This window comes from Ailuropoda melanoleuca, chromosome 6 (genome assembly GCF_002007445.2).
Source record: "Ailuropoda melanoleuca isolate Jingjing chromosome 6, ASM200744v2, whole genome shotgun sequence".
NCBI classification, from domain to species: Eukaryota; Metazoa; Chordata; class Mammalia; order Carnivora; family Ursidae; genus Ailuropoda; species Ailuropoda melanoleuca.
Window position 1 is genome coordinate 12539637 of NC_048223.1, and position 16616 is coordinate 12556252.

At 39.6% G+C, this 16616-nt stretch overlaps 1 protein-coding gene across 4 annotated transcripts in view; it reads right to left on the reverse strand.

Moving 5' to 3' along the window:
• PPP2R3A (protein phosphatase 2 regulatory subunit B''alpha) overlaps window positions 1-16606 on the reverse strand; it is a 227112-nt gene extending 210506 nt beyond the window's left edge. For 2 of the 4 annotated variants that reach the window (XM_034661962.1, XM_034661961.1), the window contains exon 1: window positions 16165-16604. The gene's annotated coding sequence lies outside the window, so the exon portion shown is untranslated. Of the gene's footprint in view, window positions 1-16164 lie in introns of all 4 variants that reach the window. The other 2 variants (XM_034661963.1, XM_019808837.2) reach the window with 1 other exon arrangement.
• Between the last annotated feature and the right edge of the window lie 10 nt (window positions 16607-16616).

The following is a 16616-nucleotide window of genomic DNA, read 5'->3' on the forward strand; positions in this document are numbered from 1 at the left end:
CTATGACATTGGTTTTGGTGAGATTTTTTAGATTTGACACCAAAAGCAAAGGCAATAAAAGCAAAAATAAACAAGTGGGACTACATCAAACTAAAAACTTTTACTGTATGGCAAAGGAAACCATCAATAAAATGAAAGGGAAACCTAGTGAATAGGAGAAAATATTTGCAAATTATATATCTGATAATGGGCTAACATCCAAAATATATAAAGAACTTATACAACTCAATAGCAAAAAACCCAAACAATCCAATTAAAAAATGGGCAGAAGATCTGAACAGACATTTTTCCAAAGACAACATAGAGATGGCCAACAAGTACATGAAAAGGTGCTAAACATCACTAATCATCAGGAGAATTTAAGTCAAAATCACAATGAGTTATCACTTCACACCTGTTAGAGCAGTTATTATAAAAAGACAAGATATAACAAGTGTTGGCAAGGATGTGGAGAGAGGGAACCCTTGTGCACTGCTCGCGGGAAAGTAAATCGGTGCAGCCACTGTGAAAAAAAAGTATGGAGGCTCTTCAAAAATTTACAAATATAACTACCATATAACCTAGCAATTCCACTTCTGGATATTTATCTGAAGGAAACAAAAAGACTAACTCAAAAAGATATCTACATCCCCATGTTCACTGCAGCATTATTTACAATAGCCAAGACATGGAAACAACCTATGTATGTGTATCCATCAGTGGATAAATGAATAGAGAAAATGTAGTATGTACACACATACACGCACACACAAACACAATAAAATATTATTCAACCATAAAAAGATGGAAATTTTGCCATTTGCAACAATATGGATGGTCCATGAGGGAATTATGCTGAACGAAATAAGTTAGAGAAAGACAAACACTGTGTGATCTCACTTATGTGAGATCTAAAAAAAACTCACAAAAGCCAAACACCCAAACTCATAGATATGGAGAACAGACTGGTGGTTGACAGAAGTGGAGGGCAGGGGGTGGGAAAAATGGGTGAAAGTAGTCAAAAGGTACATATGTCAAGTCATAAAATAAATAAGTCCTGGGGATGTAATGTACAGCATGGTGACTACAGTTAATAATATCGTATTGTATATTTGAAAGTTGATGAGACTAAATCTTAAAAGTTCTATCTCAAGAAAAAAACTGTAACTATGTGGTAATGGATGTTAACTAGACATTGTGTTGATCATTTCACAATATATACGTATATCAAGTCATTATGTTGTACACCTGAAACTAATATGGTGTTATACGTCAATTAAATCTCAATAAAAAATAAAAACAGTATAATGGTCACAAGCCACCAACACATATGCTAAACTGACAACTACTGGAGATCATAATCACATTCAACTAGTATGTCCTAACCACTGTTCACATCACATCAAATTATTGTTTATAAATGGGAAAAGCATTTAAATAATTATTTCCAAAAAGCAGTTCTTAATACTGCTTTTATTATTATTTATTAATATTATTGTTAATATTAATTATTACCATCTTCAGTGAAACAAATTAATTCTAAGGTCAATTTATAAGCTAACTCTAAAATTTCACACAGAAATGTGCAAGAGTCAAGACAACTTTGGGGGAATAAAAACAAAGAAATAACAATTTATTTCCCTTAAACTGAGCAGTGGGTAACAAATGTTCATTGTATTGTTACACTCTTCACCTTACGTTTTCCAAATATTGTGATATGGCCATTTAACATTTAGTTTCTAAAAAAGAAAGTTTCTAAGAAAGAAGATCTTGCCTCACCAAAAATCACATTATAAAGCTATAGTAACTAAAAGTATATTATTGGCAAAGAACCAAAGATCAGTGAAATTAAACAGTTCTAAAACCAATCTATGCATATATGAGAATTTATTAAGTGATAATTTGACATGTCACTTGTTATAAAGATTATTCCAAATGAATAGCCAACTAGATTCCTCCCTTACACTATACATAAAAATAAACTCCAGATGAATTAGAGACCTAAATTTTGTATAAAAGTATAAGGAAATGTACGATTCTATGTTTAGATTTTCAGGACAGGAAAAATGTCCATTTAAAAGTTAGTTAAAAAAAAAAAAGAGCGGGGCGCCTGGGTGGCTCCGTCATTAAGCGTCTGCCTTTGACTCAGGGCGTGATCCCAGGGTCCTGGGATCGAGCCCCGCATCAGGTCCCCGCTGTGCTGTGAGCCTGCTTCTTCCTCTCCCACTCCCCCTACTTGTGTTCCCTCTCTCACTGGCTGTCTCTGTCAAATAAATAAATAAAATCCTTAAAAAAAAAGTCAATAAAATCAAAAGCTATAATAAAGGCAAAGAAAGGTAAACTTGAGATCGAAATTAAAAGCTATCACAAACAAAGGGAGAGGGCTTAAACAGACTGGAGGAAGATGTACCATTTTTATAACAGAGTATATGAGTATAAAGAGTATCTAGGGCACAAAGAACTCCTATAAATAAATAAGACAAGTATTTGTTATGCCACATATAACAGAAAAACCAAAAATAAAGATGCTTAAACAAGACAGAAGTTAAATTTCTCACTCATGCAAAAGAAATTGAGGGTTGGTGCAGCGGCTCCACCAAGAGACCCAGGTTTTCTGGCTCAATGAGCTATAATGACAGTCCTCATTTTCTAGGATGGCTATTAGAGCTCCCGTCATTGTATCTGTGTTCCAATACAAGATGGGTACGGAATGAAGAAGAGAGTGCCTTCTCCCTTTAAGGAGATTTCAGAAAGTTATATCAAACACTTCTGCTTATGTATCATCAGCAAAAACTCACATGGTTATACTTGGCTCTAAGGAGGCCAGGTTATGTTGTCTTCCAGATGGGCTGGATGGGCTTGGCTAAAAGTTGGGGTTCCCATTACTAAAGATGAAGAAAGAATGGATCATAGGAGGTAACCAGCATTCTTTGTTGTGCAATCCAAAGAAACAGAAAAAGAAATGCAAATGGTCAAAAACTCAAGAAAAGATATTCAATCACAGGGAAATAAAAGCAAAAACAAGGACACATGAGGTATTTATTTTAAAGGAGACATGAGTTTTAAAAACTTTTAAAAGAGGAGAAAATTTGTAAATTGGTAGAAGGCGTGAGGATTTTTGGCCTTATGTTAATTTTTTTTTACAAAGAATGTATTCAATATTACTAGTTTAAGTAAAAAATAAAGAAAATATTTTATTTATTGAAAAAGTAAAACACATTACTACTTTTAATTATATTATATATAATATTAGTATAGACACTTTGTGGACCAGTTGGTAGTATCTATTAAAATTTTGGTTATATGATCATATGATCCAGTAATTCCATCTTTCAGAATCTATGCAATACAAAAATCACACATTTGTGTAAGTACAAGGATGTTCATCACAGTAATGTTTAAAAGAGGGAAAAATCGGAAACAGCCCAAATGTTCATTATTATGGGACATTAGTTTTCTTCATAGCACCATTACCACTATCTGAAATTACGTTATTTATCTACTTGTTTGTCATCTAGGAAATCAGCTCATCTAGGAAAAGGGCCAAGGCAAAGAGAATATATTTATATAATACTTGTTGGTTAAAAATTCATTAGAAATAATGCACTGTCTTCTAAAACAGCAAATCAAAACAAGCGCCATTCCAGCCTTTAATAACAACAACCGGTAAGAAGGCCTGCAGGTTTGTAGATAGGCAGAGAAACAATGAGCCAGATAAAACCTCCAAACTTGTTATCTAGGGAAACTATCACTGGGTGTGATCTGTTTGCCCTTTTCTTTCTAGTCTGGAGCATCTCACAATAAAATCAACACTCTCTCTATTGTACATAACTCTTAACTGCCTTTAATACATGGATCTCAATACTGCTACCAGCACCAAATGAGCATCCTCCGCTCACTGAGCAGGGCCTACCATAGGGAAGGGGTCCCAAACCAACTGCCAGAATACCAAGACATCATGTTGAAGGAAGACAAAGGCTGACACCTGAGCCTCAGTGCTTGAGAGAAGGCTTGACACTAATAGGAGCATTGTGTTCATCAGTACTCACAGCAGCAGTATTATAGGGCTCCACCCCCAAGACTGTAAAATAGGGACTATGCCTATGATCCACAAAATGGAAAGGATAAGTGTGCCCTTGCTATGATTTCTAAGTCCTTAATGACATCTTCATTCACAAATGCTAATCTCTGCTTTTTATTTCTAACCTCGTAGATAAGCAGTTTCAAACTGCTTTCTTTTAACTGAAGGGATTCTGTTCAAATATAAGCTTAAAGATAAACAGCGGGGAGAGGGATAGCTTTAGCACTCAGTCTCAGGCGGTGGGGTAGCAGGAGCACCCAGACTACTAAGAGCCCTGGGAAGCAGGGTTTGAAAGGAAATGAGATAGGGAGTCCTTGAGAAAATGAACTTTAGAGAAGACCTGAGGGAAGTGAGGGATCAGGCTTTGTAGATATTGGGGGAAGCAAAGGCCCTAGGGCAGGAACATAGCTAGTTTATTGCAGAAGTTGAGGTCAGAGAGGTAAGTGGGGGTTTAGATTATGTAGGTAAGCATAAAGCCTCTGAGCTAAGAACTGACTTTTTCTTTTCTTTTTTTTTTTTTTTTGAGAACTGACTTTTAATAGGGTCCCTCTAGCTGCTGCATTGAGAACAGGCTATAGAAGAGCAAGGACAAAAGCAAGGAAAAAAGAATTAGGCTATGACAATTACTCAGGAGAGATATGATGGCAGTTTGGAGAAGGTGGAAACTGGAGAGAGAGTGGCATTATGACCAATTCTAGATACATTGTGGACGTAGAGCCAACAGGGTTTGCTGACAGACTGAATGTGGGAAGAAAGATGACAGTCAAGGATGACTCCAAGGTTTTTGGCCTGGGCTACTAAAAGAAGGGAGCTGCTATTTACTGAGATGGGACAGACTACAAGAAGGGTAGGTTTTGGAAGGGAAAATTAATTCAGTTTTGAGATGTCTATTAGATATCCAAATGGAGATGTCAAGCAGGCACTCTGATATCAGAGTATGAGATTCAGAGGAGAGGTCTAACTTGGAGATAAAATCTGGTAGTCAGTGGTATGTGGTTGTTGGTCAATAGATGGTATTTAAAGTCATGAGACAGGATGAAATGCAAGGAAATAGTGTTGATAAGGAAGAACAGAGATTTGAGGTGTAAGCAGCATCCCAACATTTAGTGATCAGGAAGATGATGAGGAACTAGCAAGAAGACTGAGACAGAATCCTCTAGTAAGGTGGGGGGAATCCAGAGAAAGCAGTGTTCTGAAAGCTAAGTAAAAAAAGCATTTCAGAGAAAGAGGAACAATCAACTGTGTAAAATGCTGCTGAAAGGTCAAGTAAAAGAAAGACTGAGAACTGAATCACTTGATGGATTAGCAATGTGGAGGTCTTGGTTGGGGAGGGGAGGTAAAGGCCTGATTAGCATGGACTCAAAGAGGGACTGGCAGAAAGGAACTGGGCTCAGTGAGTTAGACAACTGTAAAAAGGAACAGATTTAGAAGGGGATGCAGGGTCAAGAGTTTGGTCTTGTATGTTAAGGCATTACCAGTATTTAGTACAGTGGCTGGCACATAGGGGTAACTCAAGAAATATCTGTCAATTGAACTGAGCAAGGTCACTAACCATTGAATCAGGAAAAGTCTTAGTTCTAGACATTTGAAAGCTGATACAGTGAAATGTAATGATTCTTGGTCCAATAAAAAGAACTGCCTTTATTTTCCTATGATGCCTGAAAACTTTTTAAAGACTAAAAAAAATAAAACTATACCTTACACACCTAGAACACCTAAATTTGAGAGGAATAGCAACAGAATTTGACAAACACATGCTCTATAAGAAAATATACTTTCAATTTTGGATAAGTACAATCTCTCCACCTACTTCCTGCATCAGGGACGTATGACTTTGTACTCAGGGGTCTTTGTACTCATGGTCCCCATCCTCTACGTCATGACTCATTACGCACTAGATGGAAGATTTCTGGTGGTTGCTGAAGGACACTTAGAGGGGCCTTATACAAATGAAATATATATATATGTATATGTACATATATGTTGCAAAACAATAATCATTTGTTCAGTCATTTTTACAGTTCAACATACATTTTCTCTTTTTAATCTTACAACTTTGTGAGGCAAGTATTCTTATCACTTTCATTTCACAAATGAGAAAACACGGGGTCTGAGACTTGCATAAGAACACACATCTCAGGGCACCTGGGTGGCTCAGTCCTTAAGCATCTGCCTTCGGCTCAGGTCATAATCCCAGGGTCCTGGACTGAGCTCCACGTCAGGCTCCCGGCTCAGCGGGGAGCCTGCTTCTCCCTTTCCCACTCCCCNAGGTTTGTAGATAGGCAGAGAAACAATGAGCCAGATAAAACCTCCAAACTTGTTATCTAGGGAAACTATCACTGGATGTGATCTGTTTGCCCTTTTCTTTCTAGTCTGGAGCATCTCACAATAAAATCAACACTCTGTCTATTGTACATAACTCTTAACTGCCTTTAATACATGGATCTCAATACTGTTACCAGCACCAAATGAACATCCTCCGCTCACTGAGCAGGGCCTACCATAGGGAAGGGGTCCCAAACCAACTGCCAGAATACCAAGACATCATGTTGAAGGAAGACAAAGGCTGACACCTGAGCCTCAGTGCTTGAGAGAAGGCTTGACACTAATAGGAGCATTGTGTTCATCAGTACTCACAGCAGCAGTATTATAGGGCTCCACCCCCAAGACTGTAAAATAGGGACTATGCCTATGATCCACAAAATGGAAAGGATAAGTGTGCCCTTGCTATGATTTCTAAGTCCTTAATGACATCTTCATTCACAAATGCTAATCTCTGCTTTTTATTTCTAACCTCGTAGATAAGCAGTTTCAAACTGCTTTCTTTTAACTGAAGGGATTCTGTTCAAATATAAGCTTAAAGATAAACAGCGGGGAGAGGGATAGCTTTAGCACTCAGTCTCAGGCGGTGGGGTAGCAGGAGCACCCAGACTACTAAGAGCCCTGGGAAGCAGGGTTTGAAAGGAAATGAGATAGGGAGTCCTTGAGAAAATGAACTTTAGAGAAGACCTGAGGGAAGTGAGGGATCAGGCTTTGTAGATATTGGGGGAAGCAAAGGCCCTAGGGCAGGAACATAGCTAGTTTATTGCAGAAGTTGAGGTCAGAGAGGTAAGTGGGGGTTTAGATTATGTAGGTAAGCATAAAGCCTCTGAGCTAAGAACTGACTTTTTCTTTTCTTTTTTTTTTTTTTTTGAGAACTGACTTTTAATAGGGTCCCTCTAGCTGCTGCATTGAGAACAGGCTATAGAAGAGCAAGGACAAAAGCAAGGAAAAAAGAATTAGGCTATGACAATTACTCAGGAGAGATATGATGGCAGTTTGGAGAAGGTGGAAACTGGAGAGAGAGTGGCATTATGACCAATTCTAGATACATTGTGGACGTAGAGCCAACAGGGTTTGCTGACAGACTGAATGTGGGAAGAAAGATGACAGTCAAGGATGACTCCAAGGTTTTTGGCCTGGGCTACTAAAAGAAGGGAGCTGCTATTTACTGAGATGGGACAGACTACAAGAAGGGTAGGTTTTGGAAGGGAAAATGAATTCAGTTTTGAGATGTCTATTAGATATCCAAATGGAGATGTCAAGCAGGCACTCTGATATCAGAGTATGAGATTCAGAGGAGAGGTCTAACTTGGAGATAAAATCTGGTAGTCAGTGGTATGTGGTTGTTGGTCAATAGATGGTATTTAAAGTCATGAGACAGGATGAAATGCAAGGAAATAGTGTTGATAAGGAAGAACAGAGATTTGAGGTGTAAGCAGCATCCCAACATTTAGTGATCAGGAAGATGATGAGGAACTAGCAAGAAGACTGAGACANTGGCTCAGTCCTTAAGCATCTGCCTTCGGCTCAGGTCATAATCCCAGGGTCCTGGACTGAGCTCCACGTCAGGCTCCCGGCTCAGCGGGGAGCCTGCTTCTCCCTTTCCCACTCCCCCTGCTTGTGTTCCCTCTCTGTCTCTGTCAAATAAATAAATAAAATCTAAAAAAAAAAAAAAAAAAAAAAAAAAAAAAAAAAAAAAAAATNCGGCTCAGTCCTTAAGCATCTGCCTTCGGCTCAGGTCATGATCCCAGGGTCCTGGACTGAGCTCCACGTCACGCTCCCGGCTCAGCGGGGAGCCTGCTTCTCCCTTTCCCACTCCCCTTGCTTGTGTTCCCTCTCTGTCTCTGTCAAATAAATAAATAAAATCTAAAAAAAAAAAAAAAAAAAAAAAAAAAAAAAAAAAAAAAAAAAAGGAACACACACATCTCTTTCAACAAATGGTGCTGGAACAACTGGATATCCACATGCAAAAGAATGGAGTTGGACCCTACGTTACATATAAAAATTAACTCAAAATTGATCAAAGAACTAAAAGTAAGAACTAAAACTATAGACTCTTAGAAGAGAACACAGGGGTAAACTGACACGACCTTGGATTTGGCAATGGATTCTTAGATAGGATATCAAAAGTATAAGCAACAAAAGAATAGAAATTCGACTTCATCAGAATTAAGAGCCTATGTGCAACAGACACTATCAAGAAAGTGAAAAAGCAGACTACAGTATGGGAGAAAATATTTGCAAATAATATACCTGACAAGGGTATATTATTTGTGTGTGAGCCGGGGTTGGGGGCGGCAGGAAAGAGCAGAGGGTGACAAGCAAGGTGGCTTTGGGGGCTTACTTGGGCAAGCTCTGAGGGAAACGAGACCCATATGTGTGGCGATTAGCATGTGGTTNGCTACAGTATGGGAGAAAATATTTGCAAATAATATACCTGACAAGGGTCTAGTATCCAGAATATATAAAGAACCCTTAACAATTACTTAACAAAAAGGCAAGCAATCCAATTAAAAAATGGACAAAGGACTTGTCCAAAGAAGATACACAGATGATCAAAAAGGACATGAAAAGATGCTCAACATCATTCATTAGTCATTAAGAAAATACAAATCAAAATCATGAGATATTACTTCACCCACTAGGATAGCTATAACCAAAAATACCCACAGAGGGTGGCGGGGGAGGGGGTTTGGGTTAAATAGGTGATGGGGATTAAGGAGTGTACTTGTGATGAGCACTGAGTAATGAATAGAACTGCTGAATCACTATATTGTACATCTGAAACTAATATAACACTGTATGTTTACTAACTGGAATTAAAATATAAACTTAAAAAAAAAAAAACAACCAGTGGGGCACCTGGGTAAAGTGTCGGTGCACTGTCTGACTCGATTTCTGCCTGGGTCATGATCTCAGGGGTTGTGAGATCGAAACCCGCATCAGGCTCGGCACTGGACATGGAGCCTGTTAAGATTTTCCCTCTCCCTCTCCCTGTCCTCCCCTCTCTTGCTCTCATTCTCTCACTCTTTAAAAAACAACAAACAGAAAATAACAAGTATTGATAAGGATGTTGAGAAACCAGAACTTGCGAACATTGCTAGTGGAAATGTACAATAGTGCAGATGCAACGGAAAACAGTTTGGTGGTTTCTCAAAAAGTTAAACATAGAATTACCTATGACCCAGCAATTCCACTCCTATGTATGTACACAAAAGAACTGAAACAGGTATTCATGCAAAGAATTATACATGAATGCTCTTAGTAGTACTATTTACAATAGCCAAAAGGAATAAACAACTCAAATATTTATCATCTGATGAATGGATAAACAAAATATAGTATATCCATATAATTGAATTATTATTCAATCAAAGAAAGGAGTGATTATTTTTCAAAGAAAGGAACACATGCTACATGAATGAACCTCGTACAAAATTATAAAAAAGCCAGTCACAATAAGTCACATTTGTGTGATTCCACTTATATGAAATGTCCAGAATAGGCAACTCCATAGAGACAGAAGCCACTGGTGGTTTTCAGGGAATAGGGGGAGAGAAGAATGGGGAGTGACTGTTTAATGCGTACAGGGTTTCCTTTTGGGGTGACAAAAATATTCTGCAATTAATGGTGATGGTTGCACAACACTGTGAATGTTTTGAGAATCCTGAATTGTATACTTTAAAATGGTTAAACTGATTAATTTAATGTTATGTGAGCTTTAACTCAATAAAAAATAAAAATCATACATAAAAATCACACAGCTGACATTTGACAGATCAAGACTTGGCACCCAAGAACTGACTGCAAGTCTTCTGCCCACTCAAGCATCTTATTTCCTCTGCAAACCAAAGCAGCTCTGGCCCAACTTGGCAATGAACTTTTCCCTCTATCTACCACCATCCAGGTACAGTACCTAACTTTATTTATGATGGTGGAATTCCTACAATTGCCCAAGCACATAAAAGTTTCTAAACAGAATATTTTCTTATCATAGACTCCCAGTAAAAACCTTTGCAGACCAAGGGCTGCTACTTATGTCATAAAGGCATCCTTTATATAGAAGTTAACCATCATCCACCTAACAGAGGAACTAATAGCAGCTATAAAGGCTAATCCCTCACAGGATGACACTCTCTTTGCAAAAAGAGTATAGCAATGGGGCTTATGCCTTCAACTAACAAACTCCATTCCTCAGTAATAAATCCTTGGCATTTTCCAACCCCTACGGTTTCTGTTCTGCTATAGATCACAACTCTTTAAACTTCCTATGCCAGGTTAAGGTTGCTAATGAGGCAGAGATGGAGAAGAGACAGATCAGTAGAGGCCATGTGCATGACATCCCACTCTGGACAGCCACTGTAATCCAAGGTCTTCAAGGTAACTGCATTCCATCATTCACACAACATTTTGGAAACCAGGTTGTTCAATGTTCTCTTTTCTTTGAGTTCAATGAGGGTCTCCTCCAACTTCTATCCATACCCTTTATTCAGCACCAATGATAAAGATTTCAAAACATGAGAAATTTTAACACATATGCAACTAGAAAACCAGCTATAATATCAAGTTAAATGGAAAAAATATAGCTGCAAAAACTGCTCCTGGGAATCTGAAAGCTAGATACATATTCCCTGACATAGACAAGTATTCCATTTTCAACATGACAACAATCTGATCTTTGTTCATCATCAATTCAATGGGAGAATGATGTCAGGGTCACTGGAGCCCTGCTGGCCTTAGGAGCCCTATGGCTTTTCAGATATGAAAGAGACTAAAGGCCTAATCATTAACATCTGAGCCTCAAAGGTCCTGGCAAAATATTTTCTCAGTGGAAAGCACAAAGTCTCCAAAACAAATACAAGCAAGACCCCTCTGAAATGGGAGAGAAAGGTAATCAGGCACCACTGAGTTACCTCCCTCAAGATTAGAAACATTTGGGTAACCAACACAGACTGCATCTACCATACATATAAGACACCTGACCTTTCCTCATCACTCCCCTTCTACAGGAAAATTAAAGGATTTCCCCAACATTTACCCTTTCCATTTCCTTACTTTCTACCCACTTCAATCCGGTTTCTGCCTCTTTCAAACTAAAATGGTTTTGCTGACGTCGAAGACTCCATCTTGCTAAATTCAACTGATCATTTTCGATCTACATCTTTACTTGATAACTCTTCTCTTTTTAAAATACACCTTTTATGACACAACTTAAACTGGAATTAGATTCTAAAGTAAACACCTAAGACAAAAATCAAGCATAGTTTAAATTACTCTTGAATCTTTAAATGGCCCATTAAATAAAGCATAGCTGTTTTTTGTATACATAACTCTAGGCAGTAATGAACAGCATATACATATACAGGTATATGCAAAACAAACAGTAAATATCCAAGCAAAATAAACTCTGTTCTCTCTCATCTAATTAAAAACATCTTCAAGTGTATTGGGTTAAGTTTGCATGCCTTACCTGCAAGAAAAATTCCACTCCACTGTACTTCTCTGGCCACTTCTCATCCCTTATCCTACAGCTACCCTCCTTTACTCAACTTTGAAACGGCCTGAGCTCTCCTCAATCTGTCAATGGTCTCAACTTCCACTGCTCAGTGGAATCACCTGAGTTTTTAAAAAGTCCCAGACTGCAATTTAGACCAAGCAAACACAAATAGAAATTTCTGATGTGGGTATTAGCAACAGTATTTTTAAATTATCCAATATTTTCAGTGTGTAGCCAAGATGAGAATCACTGTTCTATACTCTCTTCCTAAAGCAAGGATTACACACTTAAATGCCTGCAGGGTCAGAGACATAAATAAACAAAGCAGGCCAGGCATAAGTTTTAGGGAGTGGTGGACTCTCTGGTGAACTAGAAAGCAGCTGGGATCAGTGGTGACTTAGCTCCAATCAATTGTTACCATACAGGAAAGCCAGCTCAGTAGTGCTACATCTTCTCACATCTAAAGAAAAGCCCCAAATCTAGATTTTCATGAGAAATCTTCAGATTTTAAATCATTTCCAACTCAAAACTAAACAACAAAAAAACACTCCATGGGAAAAACAAACACATCTATAAGCCACATTCAGCTGTGGGCTACAGATTTCCAACCTCTGCCCTGGGTAATTCCATCCACACCCTTCAACTCACACCTAAATATGTGTCCCCAGTTCAGCCCACTCCTCTGGGCTATGGATTTGAATTATCAAAAGCTTATGTGCAATTTCCACTCAGAAGTCTCACCGGTCCCAAAGTGAACTATGACTTAAACCCACCTCTAAACTATTTATCCTTCTAGTGTTCTCTACCTCAGATAACAGCCCCACCACTCACCTGGTTGGGCAAGCCTGGGAGTCATTATTTTTCCCTCAATCATTAACTCCCATCAATTATGCCTCTTAAATATAAATCTCCTGTATCTGTCTCCATCTCCTCTGCTACCACTGTGATCCCAGCTACCACCTTTTTTTTTCTCTTCTACCTCTCCACTGTGTATTAGTCAGCTCAGGCTGCCATAATAAAAAACCATAGCCTGGATTGGTTAAACAACAGAAATGTATTTTCTCACAGTTTTGGAGGGCAGAAGTCCCAGATCAAGGTATGGCAAGGTCAGTTTCTCTTCCTGGCTTGCAGATAGCCACCTTTTCACTGTGTTCAGATGGCCTTTCCAACCTCCTCTACTTATAAGGCCACAAATTCTACTGAGTTGGGGCCCCAGCCTTTTGACCCTGTTTAACCCTAATTACCAACAAAGATTCTACCTCCAAATTTAGTCACATGGGGTAAGGGCTTTAAAATTCAATTGTGGGGGGTACAAAATGCATTCTACAGCACATAGTAACCTTAATTAGCATCAGTTGTTTCCCACAAGCACTCATTTCATTCCAAACTATTCTCTCCATTATAACCATACTGATCTTTTTACACACCAATATTTATGTGTACATGTATATATTTGACCCAATAATTCCATTTCTAGGAATTTATCCTACAGATATATTCATACACATGAACTGGCATATGCCTGTACTATTCCTTATAGTAAATTATTAGAAATAATTTAAAGGTCCACCAATAAAGGAATGGTTAAATAATCTGTAGTATATCCATATAATGGAATACTATACAGTCATTCAAAAGAATAAGGAAACTATATATTGAAATGGAAAGATTTCCAAGACATTGTTGCAAACAAGAACAATGTATACAGGGGCACCTGAGTGGCTCAGTCAATTAAGCGTCTGCCTTTGGCTCAGGTCATGATCCCAGGGTCCTGGGATCAAGCCCCACATTGGGCTCCCTGCTCAGTGGGGAGCCTGTTTCTCCCTCTCCCCCCTGCTCATGTGTGCTCTCTCTCTCAAATAAATAAAATCTTAAAAAAAAAGAATAGTGTGTACAGTATGCTACCATTTGTGTAAACCACAGGAGGAACTAAGAATATGCACTTGCTTGAATGCCAACAAAAAACGTCTAGAACGATATATAAAACTAGTACTAGTGGTTATCCCTTTGGAAAGTGTGGGGAAAAAGACAACTGTAGAAGGAAGTAGGATCCATTGCAGACATTCTAATTTCATGGGCCAGGGTACTGTTTTAAGTTCCTCTTGTGATTCTGATAAATAGGCTGGACTGAGAACTGCTGCTCAAAGAAAGCCTATACCAACTTTTCCAAACTCATTTTGTATCATCCTGCCCCTATCACTCTCCATGTTCCAGCCACATTGGCCTCTGAGTTCCCAGAAAAGGTCCTATGCCTTCTGCCTGAAATATTGTCCTCCTATGCTTCACTTCATAATTTCTATTTATCCTTCAATGTCCACCTCACCTTAAAGGTTATTTCCCAAGGAAACTTTTCCTAGTTCCCAAACTAGGTCAGAACCCTTGTTTTATGTACTCAGAGTACCCTGTACTTCTGCCAGAATTTATCAGAATTGTAATGAGGTATCTGTATCATTATACATGTGTGCATCTGTCACTCTCTTTAGACTATAATGTCCAGGAGTGCAAAGACCACACCAGCAGCTTTTACCACTATATTCCTAAACTAGCATCGGGCTGGCAAAGTATGCCCTTCCTCAGATATTTGGCAAATAAATGAATGACTGCTCTGCCCTCAAGCTTAGGATCTCAGAGAAAATCAACACATAAGCAAATTAAGACGGTGCAGGGTCACTGGTGTTAAGGCAACAGTCTATTTAGGACAGTGGTTCCCAACTGGGGGTGATTTTGGCTCTCTCGGAGGACATCTGGCAATATCTGGAGGCATTTTTGATTGTCACAACTGTGTAGGTTGTGTGACTATTTGTTATAAGTGTGTGGGGGGGGAGGTACTACTGGTATCTATTCAGTAGAGGTCAGGAATGCTGCTAAACATCCTATAATGACCAGGATAGCCCTCTACACCAAAGAATTACCTGGTCCAAAATGTCAACAGTACCATGGATGAAAACCCCCTAACTTAAAGAATGGTTAATACCCAAAAGGGTGATCACCTCTACTCCAGGTGGTGGGGTTTTGGGGCGGAGAAGATGTTAAGCAAAGCTTTAGCTGTGTACTGAAAGGTGACAGGGGCTAAATCAGTGGAGACTATGTTTGCCAAAGGTAATGAGCCTATGAAGAGCTTGAAGGAAAAGTTACAGTCTGAACAAGTGCCCCCCTCAAGCACTCCATACTCCAAGATTACTCATCTCCTTTATTCCCTTCTTGCTAAAACAAAATTTTCATTCTCTTAGGGCAGAGGGTTTCAACTAAACATTAAGGTAAAATTAATTAAGTCAGATAACTCCTTCACTGTCCAAAATGTTAACCACATTTTAAAATATGCAAATACTTAAGAATACAAATAAATCTTTAATTTTCAGGTTGTTAGTGGATACAACTATTTTTTACTCAACAGCCAAGTTGGTCCTGATAAAGACTTCTTCAAAGCTTTCTATTTTAAAAAAACCCTTTACTTTGTTTCCCCTGTCCTCAATTTCTGAGCTCCCAGATTTATAAGAGATCCAAGTTTTCCCCACAGCATCTCAAGTTTTTCTGTCAGAGAGGATAGGAGAGCCATTTGGATGCAATAAATGTGAACAGATTTATGTATAAATTAGGAGGGGTCTACAGATTCTTAAAAGGCTTTCACTAAAAGTCATGGATATTTCTGATAGGAATGAAACTGAGATAATTTTAACGGTATCACCAAGAAAGAAAACAGTATTTTACTACAACACAAGCCTGCTGCCTCCTGAGCAGGATGCACATGCCCTGACCTAGTATGGCAATTCCTAGGGTGTCAGCACTGGGTGCTCTGTTTACAAGAAACTGAGGCCTGAGACTAATTTTAAAGAACAAAGAAAAATGCCTCGCACCAAAGGTTTGGGGGGATGCTTTGTACCTAAATGATCTGAGAAGGAACACCTCTTCAGATTTTGGAAGGCACTACAAATCACTCTGTTTTGCTTACGTGTTAAGAATTTTTATTTCGTGTTTTCAGACCATTTCCGAATAAGAAAATACATTATAATTTACAAACAGCAATTTATCCTCCCTTACATTTGCTGAACCCTACAACTGGGTAAAATTTCCTTAAGCTTTACCAGAGTTGGAGGATTGGTAATAATCTAAGCACAACAGAGTTCAGATACATCAACTCCAAGCCCTGCCAGCTGGTTTCCATTGAGAGGTCCCCCGGGAGAAAGCCCCTCCGAGGCGGCGGCCAGGGTCGGCGCGGGAGAGACCCACCAAGGCGGTCCGAGGGCGGCCGCACGGCAGGGCCGGGGTGTGCCCGGTCTCCGTTTACCTTTGTTTCAGGTACTCCAGCTTTCAGCCAGGCCGGGGATTCCGCCCGAGGCCCCGAGCTGGTGACACATCCTTCTTTGGCCAAGTCGGGCTGACGCTGGGCAGGGGGCGGGGAAGGAAAATAAAGCCTCAGCGCCTAACGACGTGACTCTCAGTTCTTCCAAAACGTTGGCATTTGTTTTTCTGCCAAGCTTTTCTGTTAACAAGTTCCCGAGGGCTGTGCGGGCGGCGAACTGGCCTGGGAGCCCCAAAAGTGGGAGGGACAAGGCCGTCCCCCGCCTTCCTTGCTCCGTGGGTGCCCGCGGGGCAGGCGGTTTCCACACCTCCCGGGCTGCCACGGCCTGGGAGCGAGCTGGGCGTGCACAGGAGCCCGCGCCGCCCCAAACCCCAACTCCCACGGCTCTGCCCGCCGGCCCAGCGCCGCGCGGCCCCTCTGGCCCCGCCGGCCAGGCC